At 35.5% G+C, this 23,707-nt stretch overlaps 2 pseudogenes; one reads left to right on the top strand and one right to left on the bottom strand.

Moving 5' to 3' along the window:
• Positions 1 to 6,211: 6,211 nt before the first annotated feature.
• Positions 6,212 to 11,787, bottom strand: LOC124974274 (negative elongation factor A-like; annotated as a pseudogene).
• Positions 11,788 to 20,812: 9,025 nt separating this feature from the next.
• On the top strand, positions 20,813 to 21,525 carry LOC124974302 (ras-related protein Rab-5C-like; annotated as a pseudogene).
• The last annotated feature ends 2,182 nt before the right edge of the window (positions 21,526 to 23,707 follow it).

Here is a 23,707-nt window from a genome sequence, read left to right as displayed (position 1 = left end):
CTATTGTGTCATCAGTGACTTCTCTTATTGGGGCATCTTGGTTTGTTTGTGGTATTTTGTTCTCTTGTTTTTTTCATGTTTCTTCTGTGTTTTCCCATCAAGTTGTATGGATCTGATTCTACCCAGTAGATGTATATTGTCACTGAAGATTTTCAGTATTCCACCTTTAAGAGTGAGCCCAATATCAACAACACTCAGTGCTAATAATGTACAGCCTCATATCTAGTAGCTAGAGGTCTCCACTGCCCTCTTGTTATCAAGAGCAATGATGAGTTCAATCATTGTCACAATAAAAACAGAAAATTTGCCAAACAGCTTTACGATCTCAAATAGTGAAACAGTGTAGGACATGGGTTTCATGAGAGAGAAAGAGAGAAGTCAGAAGCAAAAATCCACAGGAGAAATGGAAGAGGAACCAACACAGATTGGTTGTTAGGTGAAGAAAAGATAGAAAGGGAATCTAGGAAGACAGACAAGTGAGAGGAAGAATACATATAAAGAGAAGAAAATAAGAATATAGAGCAGAACTACAAAACACCATGCATATATCACCATCTTCAACAAACTGATGCACAAGAAACACATGGAGACGTCTGCAGCAGTGGCCTATGAATTTCTTTTAACCATTTATCGTTGCACTTAAAATTTCCTGCTAAATGCAGGCCTAAATATCATGAGTTAAAAATGTAAATGAAAATGAGAAAAAATCATTTATAGAAGAGGTGTTCAACATTACACCAGCCAATGATGCTTGTCTCACTTAAATTTACACAATATGCACACTATTCCTAAGAATTACAGATATTAATGGAATCAAAGTTTATCTCTCATTCATCTGGTGCAAATCAGATTTCAAAGTATGAACTTATTTGCTGTGTTCTATTGGAACCTGTTTCATCTGTAATAGCATTTTACTTTTCATGGTAATTCTGCTTTCCAAAAGCAAACTGTGTATTCTATTTTGTTTCCTTAGATTGAATTTTTGTAGAAAATATTGAATTCTCTTCTTTTCTACACTGTAAATTAATTCCTTGAATTAGTACTGCAATAAACTGTTCATGAAATCATTAATATTGATGATTAAAGCTAAAATTTTATTGTGAGAAATATTAGTCACTATATCTTCATCATTTTAAAGGTACTAAAAACTAGACCTTAATCAAATCTTTATTTAGGACATGTGTATCAAACAGTGAGATAATTAATAGCATTATATAATTAAGGTCCCATAAACATTAGTTAGTGAAGAAGAATCTGCAAATATAAGGCCAATAGAAAAATCTCCACACTTTAGATGGAATACAAGAAGGTCAACAATGGTAGAATGTGCATTCATAATTTAAACTCTGAAATACAAATGAATAAAATTATAAGTTCTAAAACAAAATTAGTCACAAGTGTGCTTCATATTTTAGTATCATGATGCTAAAAATGAGCTATATTATATTTTTACAAAAAACAATCATTTTTTCTACTTCATGATCCTTTCCTTTCATTGTTTCTCTTTCCCTAATTTCATGTATTATAGTTTCTTGAGTTCTCTGTATCTCACAGATATATATGTAAACGTTGCAAGGTTGTCTCCAAGTCTACCTTATACAAGAGTATGCTCCTGTTTCAAATCTTATACATGGGCTCTCTTCAGACTATTCTGTTTTCTGTGAAACACAACAGAAAACATCAGATTAGGGGAAAGAGTAGCTCAGGGCCCCAGGTAAGTAAATGAATTAAGTAAAATGACTACTGGATACTTGATGTACAGCAGTGGCTCTGTGGATGAAGAAATATAACTGCTAGCCACACCAGTGATGATTTCCACTGTGGAATTGAAATGATCATGAGTAAATATAATTACTTGACCTATTTAATAAACATTGTCTGGGGTTCTAAAAGAGCACTTGGGTCTACAAATTACATAATGATGAATATGGCAGTACATACTCAGTGGTAACTTAAAGGTAGAAACTTTTCTAGAACACATAGAGCATCCTGAAATGCAGCAGAAAAGAATATGGGTAAGGAAAAATGACAAATTGTGGCAAAAACTGAATACAAATCCATTTGTTCTTACTTATCCTCTCATGCATTGCTTTGAAAATGCAATTTTGTTAGAAGTATTTTTTTCTAAATCTTCGAAAGCTTAGATGCTCAAGCTGTTAGCCTGAGTTGCAAATGTCTTTTATTCCTTGTAAGAAATTAGTATTTTTTAAAACTTGAAGTGAAGTGCCCTAAATAAGTCTATAATTAGAAAATAAAACACTTACTGCACTTGGACTATGGTGATTGGCAGTAAATGATTTGTAGGATTTAATACACATAGAATTACCATAGAAAAGTAGTAAGAGGAAGACATTAAGCTGCACTTTTTATCCTAACTTTAATTTGTATACTCTTAAGCATCATAAAATGATAAGAATTTTAGAAAGTGAATATGAAGATAAATATTCACTCATCTCATCTCATCTTTGAACAACTATGCTAACCCATTTAGTCATGATGGATAAAGAAAATGCAATACTATTTACTTTTATCAAAATTATACTATTTACTTTTATCAACACTTTATCAAAAGTGTTTAAGTCAAACTCAAAAAAACCAAAGACTGAATGTTTTCTCTGATATGAGGAAGCAAATTCACAATAAGGGGGAGATAGTGAAGAATAGAGTTACTTTACATTAGGTAGAAGGAAGTGAATGGAGGGGAAGGGGTATGGGGAAGGAATGATATTAGAGTGAAACAGACATTATTACCTCATGTACATGTATGACTGCATGACTGATGTGATCCTGCAATATGTATAATCATAAAAATGAGAGATTACACTGTACTTATGTATGATCTATCAAATTGTATAAGTGCATTCTACAGTCATGTACAATTAATTAGAACAAACAAAAAAATTAAAAATCAGTCATAAAAATGTGTTTGTTCTGCAAAAATGCCAGATGGTAAGAACCTATTTGGAATATCAGGCTTTTGTTACAATAGTAATGAATGTTAGACTTCTACTTCAAACCAATAAGATATTAGAAAAGAAGTATTCAATAATTTGAGGATCTTTTAATATTTTATCAAAATGCAGTAAAACATGGTACTAGTTACCAAAGACCAAGTATGACAGACAGGTGACTACCTACTAGTAAACTCATTTGAAACTGTCCAGCACATTAGAAATAGAAAATCAAACTTTCTGCCTGTGGCTAGCAGTTATACCTGACTCTGATGAATAGAAGAGCTATAGCAATTTTCAGCATGAGCCTAGCTCTGAGTTCCTCCATTTAGTAAAGCAGCACTTTGCCATGAGTTACTGTTTTGAATATGAATAACAAGGTAGAATGACTCTACACCTTGCTTGTACAATTAAACAACCATATTCTGTACAGCAGAACTATAAGTAGTAAACTGAAAAATCGATTGTGTTACTAAATTTAACCACCTTAAAGTTATTGAATTAAACCAGCAATATAGATGCATGGACTTATCAATAGGCCTGCTAGCTTATCAAATATACCAGAGCACCAAGGGAATCAGCCCCCTCAGCTGAGACCCATGAAAGTGGGAGCACCTCAGAACTGGACATGGCTGCACACTGACCCCATTTTCTGGTCACTCATCAACAGTCATGCTCAGGAAAATTGCCATAGCAACAAATCTCTGATTCTCTGTCCCTGAGTCAACTCAGAATGGTTTCTCCTGCACAGGACAATAAAACATGACTCCTCTGATTGACTCTTTAAGTTGATATTGTGAAACTGCTCACCATTAGAACTCTTGCCTTGACAGTCCTGAGGAACTTATTCCTTAAAACCCTTATCTAATAATCAACTACAGTGACTCTGAATTTATATATGCTTTATGCCTTTGCTGTTACCACAACATTCTGTGTATACACACACACACACACACACACACACACACACATATCTTTATGTGTGATGTGAGTGTTACAGATATTAGAAATTTAAAAAGGAATGGAATAAAATAACTGTGATTGCCTTAGTCATGACACCAAAAGAATCACTAGCATTTTTGGTGAATTGCAATAGATGAAAATGATATAGCTTTGAGTTTATGATTATTCTATAGATCCCAAAAATGTGGAAAGAAACAATCAGGTTTGGTGAATGTTAGTAGGATCGCTCATTTATGACATGGCTGTAGATCTTTCCAAATGCTCTAGGGATAAATCAATCCTTGCCTCTTCTACTTTCTGGTGTTTGCTCTCAGTCCTTGGAATTCTCAGACTTGGTATTCTCTTTATGTCTTTACATGGTCTTTCCTTTGTGTATGTGTTTATGTCCAAATTTTCCTCTTCCTTTTGGACACGGTAATGGTTTGTGACTTCCCTGTTTCAGGATGACTATATCTTTACTTACTTATGAGCAAACACTCTATTTCTAAATAAAGCCAAATTCACAAGTTCCAGGTAGGCATGAATCTTTGGGAACTCCATCCAATCCTGTAGAAACAGGAAAGGTTAAATATTCTGTTCAGTTCCCTAGTTTTGTGAATGTCTTTCAATAAGCAAAATTCCCCACTAAAATATTCACCTATATCTAAGACAGAACATTTCTACTGCACTAATGGAGGAATAAGAATACTGTTTCTGTGACCAGTGATACATACTTTAAGATTCCCATACAGGAGGAAGTCCACAACTACTTACCTCTGATGTAACACAAAAGAATTCAAAGCTATAGGTAATGGTGGGTATCATTATATTTGGCTGAAAGCCTGAGATTTTAACTTCCTTTGTTATTGTGGAAAAAATATTTCCTTTTATGGAATAAGTTAAAAATAATATCACAAAAAACTGTTCTCTGAAAACACTGTCCAGAATTTTTTAAAACTCCATCTGTATTATTAATGCTATTTTAAGAGCTAGAAATCATAACATGTCTTAAAAAGTCAAACTCATATAGAGAATCAGTGGAGCCTAGAGAAAAAAATGTGGGTTTGGGGTGACAGACACAGCCCTTCTGAGAGAGACAGAGGGTGACTGCATAGTTGTGTGCCCTTGAAGTTGACACTGAAGGGGAGTATTTTTTGAAATTGGGTTCTTTCAACAGACTCAGTTTTAACAAATAGTATTTTTTAAAAAGTCACTAATAATAACTCACAAATGGCTCAAATCAATAATATAATTCATAAATTGCCGAATATAGTGTTTTGTACTTTGACTGATGTCCAAGTATAAAGTTTTTTTAGATGAATTTAGTTATATACTTAATAGTATGGAGTTGTGATTATAGCCCCAATAAGGTTTTTTAAATGGAACTTATTGTATAAGTTCAATAATATTTTTGTAATAACAGTAATATTGTAGTTAGCCAAACATGAACAAATAAGTTGTTACTCAGTTACTGATATTTTGTACAAATCCTTAGTTTTAGGCATATATGGGCAAAAATTAACATTTAGTAAGATATTTTGTATTAAGAGAAATTAAAGAACAGTAAATAATGTGGAACTGCAAATACCATCCATTTGTTTGATTAGGAAATAAAATTCTACATAGCAGAAAATATTTTTTTTAATTTTTTGTAGTTGTAGGTGGACAGGATGCCTTCATTTTTTTGTTTATTTATTTAGTTTTCCTTCTTTAGAAAAGCTACACTTTAATCACTTAGTGTTACAATGAAATAGGTACCCGAAGACCATCTTGAATATTCTCAGCTGTACAAAAGACATACAAAACTCCCAGGCAGGAGCTGATGGTGGTGAGACCTGCTGTCTCCCTCTGTGGCATTGCCAGGGCATTCCCCCGCCCCCAGCATCACCAAGTACCACCTCTGATCCCTCAACCTTGTGGGGCGGAGCATGTACTAGCAGGGGGACAAGCCCTCACACTCGGTCAGTAGAATTTCTTTAAGAAAAAATAAAAAAAGTTAAAAGTTTAACAGGCACTAAAACTGGGAAGTTATAACTCTTTGGGTTAACTTTAACATTTGAAACTCTAATATTGAATCCAAAAAAGTATTTTAAATCACAAAAATTTAACCCATATTAAAATATAAAAATAAGCCCAAAACACTCCAGAGAAAAGATCTAAAACTTAAACAACCTGGGGCTCCACAGCACTGTGGGTGACTGAGCACAGGCAAGGACCTCACCCTGCCAGCATTTACCCCTGGCTGCTTAGCCAAGCCAGAAAGCCCTTGTCCCTGGGAGCCTTATGCAGTCAGGGCCAGTGGCATAGGCAGGTGGCCCTCAGGACACGTTGGTCATGGGCTTGTACTTCTTGAAGTGCATCCACTGGCCTGTGGCATAGTTCATCTCAAACATGGTGTCCACCAGCTTTGTGGTGCTGTCCTGGCCACCAGCCTTGGGCAGGTTATCTGTGTGCTCACTCAGCTTGATCTGAATCACCATCCCCTTGCTCCTGGCATGGGTTCTCATGAAGGGCAACTTCTTAGGCCTCTGCTGGGCAGGGGGCTGGGTCTGTGGGACCACCATGGCCACCAGGGGCATCTGAGGGGCTGGGGTGACAGCTGGGGGTGTGGTGGGCGTCAGGGGTAACGTGGGTGCTGTAGGTGTGGGCACAGCAGGGCTCAGGCTGCTATTGTACATGGGTGCCCTCTGCTTAAACTGTGCTGGCAGTGTGGGGCTCAGGGTGCTGGGTTCCTCAGGTGCCCGGGTGGCTTGCAGGCTGTTTTCCCAGGAAGTTGGTGCTGGAGGAGCCTCGGAGCTGGGGACATAGGAGGAGGCTGGGACCATGCTGGGTGTGAAGGGCATTTAATTCGTGGAGGGCAGTTCAGGCTCACTGTTCAGAAACCCAAGTTTCTGTGTGGACACCAGGCCAGCTGTGTAGTCCGGGTGGCATTCTCCACCACGGTCTCCTCTTTGGCTGGCTTTTCCACCACTTCTGCTCCTCTTCGCCTCTCAGCCAGCACCAACCATATCCAGGTCAGAGATGTTGAGCAGCTTCATGCCCCTTTCTTTCCACAGAGGGGTCCTCAAAGGTGGGATGGGGTCCAGTTTCCCTGCAGGACTGAAGACACTGGGCGTGGTAGGGTTTCTGAAGGGTGTCTGCTATGGGATGCCTTTGAGCGGGGTTCTGGTGTCCATGTTGCAGAGCGGCCCCTGGCCCTTGGCATGAACGGCACCCCTGCGCTCCTCTTCAGCTGCTGCGTGGTCTCCAAGGACTTCTGTAACCGCCCCTCCCACAGTGTGGCACTCTTGGGCTTCCGCTTTAACTGAAAATGCTTCACAGGAGGAGTGAGGGGTCCAGCGAGCGTGGTCAGGGGATTTTTATCCAGGCATTCCAGGGGCAGCATGGCAACGTCTCACACTAGCCCTCCTTTCCTCTAAGTTCTCCTAAAGTATCTTGAACGTTGCGGTTCTGTTCCTCAAGGTCAAGGTTAAGGGACCTCTTGTCAAGAAAGGACTTCAGAATGTCAGCAACCATGAGGACCCAGGGTTAAGAGTGCAAGGTGGCGAGCTGGACGATCTCCATCAGGCCATTCTTCATCTCGTCCGCTGTGCAGCTCGGGCGGCGCAGCGTCTGGAGCAGCAGCTTGAGCTTCACAGCCAAGGAGAGGCGGTGGAATCAGAAGCGGATGTTGTCCATGACGATGGCCATGAGCAGGGTCGTGATGCTGGGCGGCGCCCACAGCTCTTCCTGGGCGCCCAGCTTGTTGTGCAGCCATAGGCCCGTGTCGCTCTCTGCATGGACGCCATCCTGGGGCCTTGTTTATTTTTCTGTGGTGCTAAGGATTGCTCCCAGTGCCTCACGTATGCTCGGCAAGCACTCTTCCACAGAGCCACAGCCACTGCCCAATATTGTAAATTTTAAATGAGTTCTTTCCCTACTAATAAAAATGTTAACCCTTTACAATTGTCATTTTAAATATATGACTCTTGCTAGAAAAGAGATGTCCTGAACTTACTGTTAAAACAATAGATTATATGTTTACGATGCCATCAATTCACTGGATCAGAACCTCATTGCCTGAGCAAATTTTACTTACGATTTACATTAGACTTGGTATTCTGAACAACACTTATTACCCTATCAGACCTAATAGTTAAACAAACCTTGTTGCATCTGATCAGTACTTTTTTGTAGATTGCAGACTTAGCCTCTCCATTTCTAAAACTCTGTGATTTGCACTTCGATAAGTTTACTCTTAAAATGTAAATGACATGAACTCTCTCCATCATATGCTTCTACCTTTCCAAATTGTTATCTGCATTTCCCCCAGAAATAACTTTTTAAACTCTGTATCTAATTACTAAAATGTTTACTTAAATTTATTCAAAGATTGCCTTTAAGGATCAGAAATAAATTCAAACTTTCTTAACTGTACTGAGATTTTAAAATCTTTATATATTGAAAATATTTATTTTTATGATTGATTTATACATCTGTGAAATGGTCACAGCAATCAAGGTAATAAATACCCATACTTCCGTACTCCTTTGTTATTATTTTTACTGTTTTGGGATTTTTTTTTTTTTTTTTTTGGTGATGGAAACACTATCTAGTGGTATACTTTCTTTAAAAAATTGTTACAAGTCACTATATATTTTTGCTCACTATTGGAATACTGTAGTTCAGGAGATCTCCAGAACATATTAATCTTTCATAAGTATCTATTACACTGAACAGGTCTCCATCAATGTGACACAACATTCACAGAAAGAAGGATAAAATCTCATGATCATCCTAAAAGATGTAGAAATAACATTTGAAAAACTTCAATACTATTGATGGATTAAAACATTCAGTGAATGAGGTATAAAAGGAATTTACCTAAACACAATAAAGGCCACATATGAAAACTCATAGCTAACTTTTTCACTCAAAGGTGAAAAAATGAACACATCCCCTAGATGATCAGGAAAAAGTAAGAATGCCCACTCTTACATCTTCCACTTTACGTAGAACAGGACATTCTAACCAGAAAAGTGGACAAGGAAAATAAAAGGCATCCAAAGTGCAAGAAAAAACAAAATTATCCCTGCTTGCTGATGAAAAGATCTTCTCATTATCCTTTAAGAACTTGCATACACACACACACACACACACACACACACACATATATTTACACACATGCAGTTTGTACTTAATATATATTTCATATGTGACAGTAGGTCACAGTGTGTTTAATGGGAACAATCACAAATTTTGCAGAGGCAGGTTGAGATCACATAATAAAACATTACACCTCAAGGACAGAGAATTTTAGTTGTCGATATAAGTGATTTAATATAACTGAAGGATTTTTAAATATAACTACATATTAGGAAGTTTGATGAGAAAATAATGACAAAAATAAACTGGAGAAGTGCAAAGTAACAAATGAGAACAATCAGAAGATACCAGCATTAGTGTAGGCCATGTGAAACATACTTGAACTGAAAAAGTGGCAGTTGGAAAGGTGATCATTTGGACTATTGTATTGTATTTTATTCATTTTTCCCTGCATGAGTTGTGTTTTTTTCTCAGCTACGTATCCTTGTGACCTTTGAGGAGTATTATAATAAGTTGAGAAAATTTAGGAGTTTTCGCCTATGTAGCAAAATTGGAATTCATCTGTGAAACATTCTTCACAACTTCCTTTTTCCTTGTCCTTTTTTTTTATGTTTTTATCTGAAGAACATATTTCATATTTATGAATGGAATTCTTCCCATTAACTTTGTCAAGCTTCAAAATTTAAATGGAATTTCAAAATTGGAGGCTATGAAAGATTTTATAACCCAGAGTTTATTATTCCAGTGTTCTAATTGTACTTAACACTACTGTTTACTTAAGGCTTATGAAGATCCAGCTGAGAACTTTAAATGCAGTATGTATTTCAATTCTCCACACAATGTAGAGTTATAAGTCCTATCTTCAGAAAGGAGAAAGTGAAGGCAGGTTATCAGTGATGTAACTTGACAAAATCATGTAAATAACAAGCACTAAAGAAGTAATTTGAGCTTAAGTCAAACAGTAAACACTGTGGGCTTAATTACCAAAAACTACCAACTGATAACTACCCACATTCTGAACCAGGATATATGTATACATTATATGATAAAGTTAATTATAAGTGCAGAACTGGAAATTATAAGACCAGGCTTTTAGATTTGCCATGACAGAAGTAACAGTTTATGACTGATTTTGTATATTTTTTGAAGTGAATCTAACAAGTTTTATGTAGGGAAGGTGAATGTATTTGGATAATGGAAATATGGTTCTGATTATTTAATATTTTTCCTACTTAGAATGGCAAGTATAAATTATTTTAACCACTAATGCAAATGTGTAGTATTTTGTTTTCTGTTTTATGATTATTTTTAATACAATGCCTGAGTGGTAAATAAAGAACTTATTCTTCAAAAGACCACTGAAATTTTTTCTCAATTAATAAAAATATTACAAGTAAATTCATTTTAGGTGATCATGCAGATAAACATTTAAATATTCATGTTTTCATCCGTGGAACTGTTTTTTTTTTTTGATATTTAAAAAATAAAAACATTTTACCTATAAATAACCTGCAATTATGGTAGGTAATGTGATAAAACATAGTTTCTCTGTATTTAAATTTTAAACTTACAAGAAAAAAATTAAAATAAAAAATGAGACTAAGATTTTATGACCTAGAAACAATATTTTGTTATAGGCAGAAAAGCACATTTTCAAGATTAAGAAATTTGTATTGTGATTCTCTTAGAGAAAAATTACTGCATACTCTTAGAGAAAAATTATTACTCTTAGAGAATTACTCTTAGAGAAAAATTATTTTTTTTCTTATTTAAGCATAGCAAATACTTTGCTGTTTTGCCTGGTTTGGTTTCAAATTTCATTTTCTAACTTTGTGTGCATTCTTAAATTCACATGAGTCTCTTGTCGGGATTGTACAGATGAATCTTTTGGATAGATGTCCAATCATTTTGTTTATTTAATTGGAGAATTCGATCTCTTTTATACATCTTTTCAAAAAGACAGATGTACCAGTTTTAATATTCTGTAGCAAAACTTTACTAATAGAGGTGGAGTCTCTTCAATTATTATCAATAGTGAAAATTCAAACTTCTTATTTTTAATTGATATTTAGCTTATTGTTGCCTATTAATTTTGCAGACATTAAGAAAATAAATTTTGTCATACTTTTTTATCTTATGTGCTTAATAATATTATCTCCCTTTTATTGAGTAGTTATTTAAATCTACTTGTCAGACATGAGAGTAGTACTGATCATCACCATTACCATCATCATCATCCTTACTTTACATTTTTTTTAACAAGTATTCATTTTTTGTGGGTCAGACTCGTGCACAACTCAAGAGAAAGAGAATACATATTCAAGTACTCAGTTCTTGGGTCAAGAAAGTTTAGCAAGACCCAGATCTGAGTCTGAGGGTCCAAATTTTCCTCACTGTTATCACCTAGGAGACAACAAAGACCCAAGCCAGCCCTATGTCTACAGAGCCTGTTAGATGCCTCTGAAGAGGGTCCAGGCATGGCTTTTCTGTTAGCCTCCCTGATGATTTTCTCAGCTGCCCAGTATCTTCAGTGCCCACTGGAATCTTGAAGTTCAGAGGGGGTGCTGGGTTTGAAACCATTTTAGGCCACCTTCCAGACACTCAGTGACATCAGCTTATTCCTACCACAGGGTCTTTGCATAAGCTGCTCCCTGGGCCTTCATGATTTGAGACTTCTTATGCTCCCTCTGGGCTCTGTGGAAACACCACCTTCCATGCTGCCATTCCTGACTATGCTGCCTACCTCCCCTTTACCCTCGCTGCTGCTCTTCACTTCCTCAGGGAAGTGAATCTCCAATTTTATATCCATGATGTCTTTTTTGTTTATTGCAGATCCCACCACTCAAATGGGAGCCAGAAGGGTTCAAGATGGTAACTGTGCTATTCACCAGTGGCCCCATTGCTGAGCACAGAGCCTAGCACATAAGTCCTCAATAAAATACCTGGTGAATAAATTTAGTGATCTGAACACTCAGTACTCTAAGTTTCACAGTGCTGGGAGGCTTAAATGAATGAATTGCTGTAAAGTGTTTAGAAAGTTCAGTCCCATGTCCATTAAATGAGCTGGGGCTGACCACAGGCAGTGCACAAGGCCTGACCTAGAAGAAACTTCCACAATTGGCAATTACTATTATTGAGTTGTCATTTTTGTTTATCCTGTGTAGATAGCACAGAGTAGGCACTCTGTAAAGCTGTGAACTACCAAACAGACACAGCCCCGGAATAGGCACAGAGACAAAGGATGCAACTGCCACCAGAAGCATCCAGGATGGTCTGATGTGGTGAGAAAAGCAAGACTCAGAGAGATAAAGTGCCCCAAGGGCACCCAGAACTCTGAGGTCACCTAGCACAAGAGCTCTGGTCTTTATTTTCCTTTCATGGCCATGTGTCCCTGAGTAGATTTCTTTGATTGTGGACTTTGCTACATTTGTATAAAGGATCTGGGGCCTCCAGCAGTGTTGAAGAGGTCAGGTACACCCTTTATCCCTAACCCCGGACTCAAGCCTGCTCCATGGTGATCTGGAGTTGCAGAATAATCTCAATAAAAATACAATTCCTAATTTAGTTTTCCTCTTGAGAGAAACACAATTTCCCTCAAACTCAAGAATGTGAATTGCTGCCTTGGAATATCTTTTACAATACTTTGCAGGTGGTTATCTCAAATGTACTGTACAATCTGTAACATGGTTTTCAGAAGATGATGGCAGTAAGTATTTATGATAGTTTTTAATGTACTGATAGTACAAAACTCAGAAGTATCTCAGGTCTTACATAAAACAGATGTGTTAGATTTATGTCTTGAATACAGTGACTAAAATTTAGTATTTACCCTTTCAAATCCTAGAAATTAAGTAAACAGGAGAAACAATAGCTCTAGTTTTAGAAAAATTGACACTTTACACATCAAATAAAGGTATAGATGGGCACAGGTGAGAGGGATCCTGCAGGAAGAACCTGAGAGGACACACATGTCATAGAGAAAATAAGCATTTCCAAGAAGGGAAAGAGCTGGCAGCAATAAACTTCCTTACAGTGAAGGGCTGGCTCTGTTTTTTATCACAGGAATCTCCAAATGCATGGCCTAAAATATACAAATGTATAATAATAACATGTGACCTGGAAGCAGATTAGCAATAACACATTTATTTTTTTTTCTCTCCAGAAGAACCAAATAAAATTGCAGAACACAAAAATGGTCAAAAGAAAATTTTCTTGGGCAAAATAGGAAAACTTGGAATAGTGCTCTAGACTTTTCATCATCTTTCAGAAACCTCCTCCAAAGTAGAACAGAAAAATTTTTTGTCTGCCTTGAAAATGAGTAGTTAATTTTTTTAAAAAATGAGCACCTGTATAATTCCAAAAGGAGGAAAAATAAAAGAATAGAGGAGAAAATGTATAGTCCAAACTAACAACAGAACACATTGAAGAAAATTTGATGGAACAGAAAAAAATAAAGTATACATGTAGGACCTTGAATTTAATAATAATTAATCAATCACATTTATAAATAAGACAACAGAATAGATACACAACAATCAGGAAACACTGCAAAATATATACATGTATATGCTCTAGAACTAAGTGAAATAAAGAAAAGAATGGGAAATTGATTACCTATTTTACAAGAAATAAGACAAACATACAAAGAAAAACAAATCTTATGACATAGTCAATTATTCAAATAAAGACAGTAAGGGTAGAAATAAAAGTATTAAAGGAAAACAATTTTATAATGATTATGGGAGGAGGGGAGAGAAAGAGAAGGTATTTGGGAATGAAATTGGTCAAATTATGTTGTGTACATGTATAACTATGTAACAACAAATCCCACTAATATGTGAAACTGTAATGAACACTAAAAATTTTAAAAAACTTAGATATCATATTGTTTGGTTCTTTGCATCATGTGTATGATGTATCAGTGCCTGATTATTTGAAATTAATAAGTAAATAAAGTAAAACTTCATCTCAACAGTGTGTGAGAGATTTATAGTGACGGTTACAGCTGCTCAAATTTATTCATTAAAATTGCTACATATTGTTTTCATCAGCAACTCTATGGTATTGTATTTATTCATTCTTATTTTGACAGTCATGTGAATAGTTTTCAGTTATATGCTATTATGAATACTGTAGCTGTAAACATTGTTTTATATATCATCTGTTGCAAAAGTATGAATTCCTTTTAGTGATTTATCTTAAAAATAATACATATATACATATGTAAGTATTATAATAGTAGTTACTTTATAACTTCAGATTGAGAAAAGCTTTGTAATTATTACTTGAATTGATAATTTATAAACAATAGATTGGTTACTTTTTAAATTTTTTTAAATTGTAAACAAACGGGGTACAACTTGTTTCTCTTACAGTTGTAAACCTATAACTTAAATTATAAACCAACAGGAAAAAAAGAATGATTAACCCCCTCACCCCAAAATTATAAGCAATGCTTCTTATAGACAAAAGAACTCATTTTTAAACACATGATGTGCTTCTGCCAATTCATTTTTAATTGGACCAATAGAAAAATAAATATATGGACATGAATGGGAGCTATTTTATTCTACCACTTTCCCCAGTTATGGTGGCAGAGATCCTAAAGTTTGACAATACCCTATGTTGGGGTATGTAAGGAAAAGTTCATGGGGTAAAAAGCATATGTAGCTGATAAGTGTACACTTAGATAGAATTTCTTTGAATAATCACTTGTTAAAATGCATTATAAACTCAATAAATTTTTTTCTAAAAATTGTCTTTTAGACACATATGCATTTTCAAAAGAACTACTAAAAGTAATTTATGACATTGTTTATAACACCAAAAATATAATTCCACTTTAAGCATGGGTGCACTTTTAATATATATCAATATAATAGCATTTTATGCCTAAAAATAAGAAATCTCATTAAACTCAATATGAAAATATCACAATCATTCTTTGGAAAAAGAAGCTACAGGATATTGTGCATAGTATGTTATTGTTTTATTTGTAGCAAATAGAAAAAAGACATTACCTCCTTGAATTTGCTTTCACATGAATTAAATATATATATATATATATATATTTATATCCTGATAATATAAATATATATACATGAATATATGTGTAGTTATTTTTACAGAATACAAATGTTAATAAATGTATAAACCCATGAATTTTTATATTTCAGTCATTTGACATTCAAATATCAATTAACCTGTTAAGAAAACTATGCTTATCAAGTTATAGATCTTTTCTTGGGCTGTGCTAGCCTGATAAATAATATTTATATAGATCAGCACTTTACCCAGTTGGCTATACAGGAATATTTATTCAACCACAGAATTCTTAGATTTTAGGATGATTCCGTGACAAACTCTCTGAAGAAAAATCTGCACAGGATTATTGAATTTTTTATTAATAATAATAATAATTACTGAATTCTGATATCAATGGTGAACAACCCCAGAAGAAGGAAAGCAAGAGCCATCAAGCAAAATCAATTTAACTTCATGAGGAGGGCTCTCATAAGTTCAGAACCAAAAGGTCATTCTCTCAAAATGGTTCTGGCCCTTTAGTGCATAACTGCTTCCATGTGCCTTCTCTTATGGTCATCTGGTTATATGCAGAAGTGGAAGGAGAGAATGCAAACTCAGAAGGACTCAAGAGTATTGGTGAGGCTCAGTAAAGAACAAAGAAAGAACAAAGAATGTGTGAGTCTGGAATGATTCAAAGATCAGACCAGTGAAATTAAAAAACACTTTATTCTAATTAGAAAATTGTATGCACTGAGTATAAGTTGTTCAGCAAATTTAGACTGATAAAGGGAAAAAAGATAACATTCCTTAGCCACCATTCATAAAATAGCATGAATGTAATATGTAAGAATTTGTGAATTGTGGCAATATAGTATGTTATATTTTTACTTACAATTATGTAATAAATATTTCTGATGTCAACACTTAATTATAATGTTAGCATTGTTTTTCATATTTATATAACTATAATTGAAATAGTCAATCTTTTATTTTGAGCACTCATAAAATATTTTGTTTTCACTATTGAAAGCAAAACTTTGATGATAAAATTTTATAATTGCATTCATGGAAATCCAATTGTTATGTTAATATGTTATAAAGTTTCAAAAGGGTTTATTTAAGGAGGATGCAGAAGACGATATTTTAAGAATATACTTAAATTTCAAATTCTTGATTGTTTTCTTTGCTGTGAAGAAGCTTTTTAGTTTGATTTGATCCTATTTGTTGATTTTGATTCTACTTCTTGTGCTTTCGGAGTCTTGCTAAGGCAGTCAATTCCTAAGCTGACATGATTTGGGCCTACTTTTTCTTCTATTAGGCACAGGGTCTCTGGTCTAATGCCAATGAGAGAAAATCTTTGCCTCTTGCACTTTAGATAAGATATATAAATAACTCAAAAGATTTTAAACCAAATAACCCAATTAATGGATGAGCAAAGGAACTGCACGGCCACTTCACAGAAGAATTATAATGGGTCAACAAATATATGAAATATGTTCAACATATCTAGGAGTTAGAGAAATGCAAATTAAAACTACACTGAGATTTCATCTCACTCCAGTCAGAATGGCATTTATCAAAAATGCAAGTAACAATAAATGTTGGCAAGGATATGGGGAAAAAGGTACACTCATAAATTGCAGGTGGGATTGCAATATGGTGCATCCACTCTGGAAAGCAGTACACAGATTCCTCAGAAAACTTGGAATGGCACCACCATTTGACCCAGTTATTCTACTCCTTTATATATACCGAAAGGGCTTAAACTCAGCATACTACAGTGACACAGTCACATCAGTGTTCATAACAGCTGAATACACACTAGCTAAACTATGGAACTAGCCTAGGTACTCTTCGACAGATGGGAAAATTTGGTATATATACATGATGTAATACTACTCAGTAATAAAGAGAAATAAAATTATGCCATTTGCTGGTTAATGGATGAAGTTGGAGAATATCATGCTAAGTGAGATAAGCCAATTCCAAAAAAAAAACAAAGGATGAATGTCCTCTCTGATACACCCATACTAACTCACAATATATGGGGCTGGTAGGGAAGAATAGAAGTACTTTGAATTAGACAAAGAGGAATGAAGGGAAGGGACAGAGAATGGGAATACAAAAGATAGTAGAATGAATCAGATATCACGTTCTCATGTGCACATGTTCACATGACCAATGTAATTCTACATCATGTAAAATCAGACAAGTGAGAAGTTATACACCATATATGTATACATGTTAAAATACATTCTGTCATGTAAACTAATAAGAAAAAATGTACTGTAAACTTAATTTTAGGGCAGTTTTAGAATCAAAAGAAAATTGAGCAGTAAGTATAGACCTCCTATAAATTTCTGCCTTTATACTCTGCAATCTTCTCTAATATTGGCATCTCACACCACAATGGTACATTTGTAACATGGACCATTGTCCCTGAAGTCTAGAATTTTCATAAGGGTTTGTCTTGTGTGTTCTGTGGGTTTGACAAATGAGTACTGATGTGTTTACCATTATTGTATCATACAAAAGAGCTTAAATGCCCTGAATGTCCAGTGTGGTCCACCTATTCTTCCCTTTCCCCAAACCTCTGGAATAACTGATCTTTGTACTATCTCCATAGTTTTTTCTTTTCCAGAATACCAAGTAGTCAGGATCATAGAGCACATAGCCTTAACAGATCGACTTTTTCACATAGTAATAGGCATTTAAATTTTGTCCATGTCTTTTGATGGATCGAAGATACATCTCTTCTTAGCACTTAATTATATTCCTTTGTCTAAATATAACATTATTTGTTCATTAATTTACTTTCTGAAGAACATCTTGGTTACATCCAAGTTTTGGCAATTTACAAATATTGCTATTATACACATTTGGATGCAGGTTTTCGTGTAAGCATAAGTTTTTAACTCTCTTGGGTAAATACCAATAAAAATTATTACTGAATTTTATTATAAAAGCATGTTCAGTATTGTAAGAATTTTAAAACTCTCTTCCAAAGTGACTGTACTATTTTAGAGTTTTATGACAATAGTGATTACTTTTGCTTCACTTTCCACATAACTTTTAGGTTTGTGTTTTGGGTTTTGCTTCTTCTTCACAGATGCATAGTGATGTCTGATTGTTTTAATTTGCAATCCCATGATATCACATGATGTTGACTATTCTTTATTATGCTAATTTGTATATTCTTAGCTGAGGTGTCTTTCAAATATTTTGTGTATCTTTTAATTTTGTTATGTTTATTTTTGAACTTCAAGATTTATTTGCATATTTTAGATAACAGTCCTTTATCAGATTTATATTTTGCAAACATTTCTCCTTATCTGTGACTTGTACTTTTATTCTTTTGACAGTGTTTTTTGCCAATATGAAGTTTTGTTTTGTTTTCATTTAAATGATGATAAGCTTGTTAATGATTTATTTCATGTATTGTAGCTTTGGTATTGTATCTTGTAGGGGTTTCTGCCATGCTTTGCGTAGATGAGAAAAGAGTTAACTGCCAGAGGATGATGTTGGCTATAAATCAATTGATTATGAATAAACTTATCTAATCAATAAATACGCAAGAGCCAACACTCTTTTTTCAATGAAGGGTGGTGTGGCAGATCAGGCCATACCAGAACTGGCTTCTAACAATATGGAATAGCCCACCAGTCCTTCATTTATAGTCACAAAGTAAAGTGGCCTGGAACTGGAGGAGCTGCTTCTCTGATTAACAGGATTGGTGGAGTTAGGGGAGTCAATTTGCTCAGGGAAACTATCATAGAACCAGACAGGGAACCACTCCCACACAGTGCCACAAACTGCCCAGGGTTCTGGGACAGTCCTTAGTGGCTGCCAGTTCCTAAGAGTCAGGCCTCTGGTTTCCATGGCTAAACCACATCTGATTCTGCTAGATAAGAAGGGCTCCCCACAGTATTTAAAATGTTATTGCAAATTTTGAATCATCTCAATTTTCTCTTCTGTGATCTTCTAGAAATTTTAGAGTTTCTCCTTACATTTAGGTCTATAATCCTTTCTGTGTTAATTTTCGTAAAGTGTGTAAGTTCTGTGTCTAAATTTATTTATTTTTATGCAAATGCCCAGTAATTCAATTACTTGAAAAGGTTAGCCTTTTTGATGAATGAATTACCTTTGATCCTTTGTCAAAGATCAGAAGACTATATTCCAGTGAGTTTGTTTCTGGGTTCTCTGTTCTGTCTTATTCATCCAACTATTCTTTCTTACAGCAATACCATACTGCCTTGACTACCACAGATCCATAATATGTCTTGAAGTTGTGAATTCATGTTGTCAACTTGAATCTTTTATCTTTCCAAAACAACTTTATAATCACTTTGTCAGTAACCACAAAATAATATTTTGGAATTTTATTGCAATGACATTGAATTTAAAAGTCAATTTCAGAAGAACTGATTTCTTAGCAATATTGAGTCTTTTAACCATGAATGTGAAATATTTCTCCACTGATTCAGTTCTCTGAATTATTTCATTAGATGCAATTTCTCCCATAGAGACCTTGGATATATTTTATTGCATTTTGTGAGTGCTAGTGTAAATACTATTGTTTTTAATCTCAATTTTCACTTTTTCCTTAAAATATAGGTAATAATGCACTTTCTAATATTAACCTCATATTTTCCAACTTTGTTATAATTGCCTACTAGCTCCATTATTATTTTTGTTGGTTTTATGATTTTTCTACATAGACAATTATGTCACTGCAAAGTTTTATTCTTACTAGTTATTTCGTTATTTGTCCTAATATTTAGCTAGGATGAGATAAGATGCTGAAAACCAATATTGAAAGAGTACATTCTTACTTTGTTTCTAAGCAAAAGGTTTTTAACTTTCTCAAAGCTCTTGTTTACACTTGAGAGTAATTTTTAATCCTAAAATAGAGACCCAGACATTTTCTATCCATTTTAATTTTCTGATTTACCAGTGAATTTAAGCATATTGATATATCTATATTTACATTTTATATACACATTTTGGTGAATTTTTTCAAATTTCATTTCTTTACTTTTTATTGGTAGCCAGAGGACTTTTGTGAATCACTAAAAATACATTTGAAAATCAATATATATTCTTTTAGTAATTTTAATGACTACTGACATTATTAAGACAAAAAATTAAAAATTCATAATTTTACTGCTTAGAATAACCATTTTCAATATTCACATATATACACTATTTTAACATTTAAATTATATCATATATATTCCATATAACCTAATTTTATATGCAAATATGGGGCAACTAAAAAATCTCAAACATTTATGAATCATTTAAATTTTAAGACAAAGTCTTTCCCCAGTGACAAATTATATTATGAAAATTTAATTATGAAAACTGGGATATTTTACCATTTAAACTTACTTTAGCATTTTTTTTTTTTGTATCAGGAATTGAACTCAGGGGCACTCAACCACTTATTCACATTCCCAGCCCCATTTTGTTTTTATTTAGAGACAGTATATCACTGAATGGCTCAGCATCTCCCCATTGCTGAGGCTGGCTTTGAACTCATGATCCTTCTGCCTCATCCTCTCCCACCACTGGGATTACAAACCACTTAACCATATCATCTTCAAAATGAGGGCACTAGTAGAACTTGCCTCTTACTGCTATGATACAGATTAAAGAACTTATTATCATCATTAAGAAAAGGAAGATATTGGGAAGTGGAGGCCGCAGACTGGGACACATCTGACAGAAGAGAATTGGAGTCTGTACGAGCCCTGGCCCAAGTAATGTCACCACCCCGTAGCCGCGTTGGAGGCCTCTCCCTACTAAGTGCCTCTCTGTGTAGCACCGACCCCCACCCCCACTCTCACTGGTACCATTATAGCAGGACCGGCCATGGTGGGTTGGGGAGGAGCAGCATGACTCAACCGACTAGCTGCTGGGAACAAGATTTCAGTTTTAGCTGGTCCTGCTAAGGGAGTCTGCAGTGAGCAAATCCAGTCTCGTCTTCCGCTTTGTCAAGGGACAATTCCGTGAGTACCAGGAGAGCACTATCGGAGTGGCCTTCCTTACACAGACTGTCTGCTTGGATGACACAACAGTGAAGTTTGAGATCTGGGACACAGTTGGACAGGAGCGGTACCATAGCCTGGCCCCATGTACTACCCCGGCGGCCCAGGCTGCCATCGTGGTCTCTGACATAACCAACACAGTTACATTTGCATTGGCCAAGAACTGGGTGAAGGAGTTACAGAGGCAGGCCAGCCCCAACATCATCATCAATGCACTCATGGGTAACAAGGCAGACCTGGCCAGCAAGAGAGCCATGGGATTCCAGGAAGCACAGGCCTATGTAGATGACATGTTTGCTGTTCCTGGAGACATCAGCAAAGATTACAATGAAAGTGAATGAAATTTTCATGGCAATAGCAAAGAAGCTTCCCAAGAATGAACCTCAGAATGAGCCGGTGCTCCAGGTCAGAACCAAGGGATGGACCTCCAGAAGAACAACCCAGCCAGCTGGAGCCAGTGCTGCAGCAATTGAGCTCCTCTTGCCTGCCACTGCCCCCACCTCCTCCACCTGAATGACCCGACAGGAATCCACTCTAACCAATCGCACTTAAGGACTCGTGCCACCACTGGGGGCAGGGATGGGACCCATCATGATTTCTCCATATAACTTTGATCCTAGGCTATAGGGAGTTATTCCACCTGCACCTTTCTGTACAAATACTAATTCAATTTTAAGTCTTAAGTCACTTTTTAAATATATATGACCTACTCTTCCCACTTCCCCCCTTTCCACTGTACTCTCCCCTTTGTCCTTTGCTGGTAGTAGCCACAGGCTCCAGCCCCTTCCCCTTGTCTGTGGGGTTGGGGCTCAGAACAATCCTTCCTTTCCCTCTTGCTGAAGAGCAACCTTAGCAAGAGAACCCACTTCCTTACCTTTTTGGGAGTGGTCTTAGTCTGGGGTGGTGGGCAGGTCCTGGGCTGGGAAGGGGACAGGTAGCTCTTCCCTCAGCTGGCTGTCATCAGACTGCAACCCCTTCCCACCCAACTCCCAGCTGAGAGAGAAACCGCAGCATTACCACAGCATCATTGTGACAGCCACGCATCCATTGCCCATGACCCCTCCACCCTTGGTCACCTGATCTCTGGCTCTGAGCCCTGTTCTGACCAAATCAGAAGATGAGTATTTGGGGGGTGGGTGGGTAACAGGGAGGAGTGGGATAGGATGGAACCAACTTTTTCTGTATTTTTGTATTGTATGTTTTCTTCATTATGTAACCAATCAGTATCTGATCAAAAAAGGAAGATATTTTATCCTCTGTTAAGGCACTTTCCTCTGTGAAAGATGAATAATGCTGAAAAGAAATGGAGAAAGGACATTTAGCTGCCAATATTAAAGTAGGCAAAAGATTATAAATTAAACAAAGACATCCAATCTTTTTGTATGAACTAAGATTGCTACAAAGAAATGTTTTTTGTACCTTTGTGAATACACAGAGAACATAGAGGAAATAAAAAGCAAATGTAAAATTATATATAATTTTAAAGAAAAAGAGATGTCAAGTCATCTTATATTATCAGAATTGCATTATCAAGAAAACCAACCAGTTTAAATTAAAGACATTTTAGAAACTTGAGATAATTGCTCCAGTAATAGCAATGATAGTTTAATCTTAAGAGACTCTTTCTATAAATAAAATTCCCTAGGATAATTTTATAGGCACAGACAGGCACAAAAACACACACACACACATGCACATACACAGAACTGGAGGTGTAGTTAGAGGTCTATATCTCAACCTTTTAAATAGTAATGCCCCCCTTTATGGTGCATACCATATTCTCACACTAAGATAGGAAATAAAGCTTAATAATTCTGACAGTGAGCAAGCTAATTGTGTTCTCGGTGATTGAATGTCTTCATAATTATCACAGCTGGGACAAAGTCTCTACTTACATGTACGAGTAATGTGAATTACTGAATTGAAATTCTTAGAAATATTTTCCTACTGGTAAGGGTTACTTTGAGTTGCATGCAGGGGACCATCTTGGAGAACTCTCTATGATCATAAATTATCTGCTTTCTTGACTAGAATATGTTTCATGAGGATGCTTCAAAATCTCTTCCCAATATCACGGACTCCAGTTGCTACGAATTTGCAGCAAAAGGAACAAGTCCTACCTGATCGCATTTTCATTATCATCCTTATGTATCATCCTTTGTAATTAAAATTTCCTCATATTGATGGGGACTCCTTGTTCTTTCTCTCAGCTATTTTTTAGGTTAGCCTCTATCTTATAGGCAAGCAAGACTTTTCTTGTTTTTCTTTTTTTTTTTTAATTATTTTTTAAATTCATGATTTTATTTTTCTCTTTCATATGAAAAATTAGAAAGTAATGAGCCAGAGAGTTGGTTCAAGTAATAACATTTAAGAATGTGAGGATCTTCCTAGAATATGAATTTTTCCTAAAAATAATGTCTAAGAATCCTTAATACTCCTAAGAATAGTGACAATATCGCTAACTACATTTTAAAAGAAGATCCCCAGAGTTATTGTTCTTCTGTATATACTGTTTTCATAAAAATCTTTGCTCATCCCACTTTTCTGTTTCATCTGTTTTATGATCTAATTATTTTTAGAATTACTTTGTGTAATTGTAGGAAACTACAGACCTTCTCCAAAACAAGCCTTCATGGTACACATCCATTTCCTTAT

Source organism: Sciurus carolinensis, unplaced genomic scaffold, assembly GCF_902686445.1.
Source record: "Sciurus carolinensis unplaced genomic scaffold, mSciCar1.2, whole genome shotgun sequence".
In the NCBI taxonomy this organism is placed as follows: Eukaryota; Metazoa; Chordata; class Mammalia; order Rodentia; family Sciuridae; genus Sciurus; species Sciurus carolinensis.
This window is presented reverse-complemented; position numbering and strand designations above follow the sequence as displayed.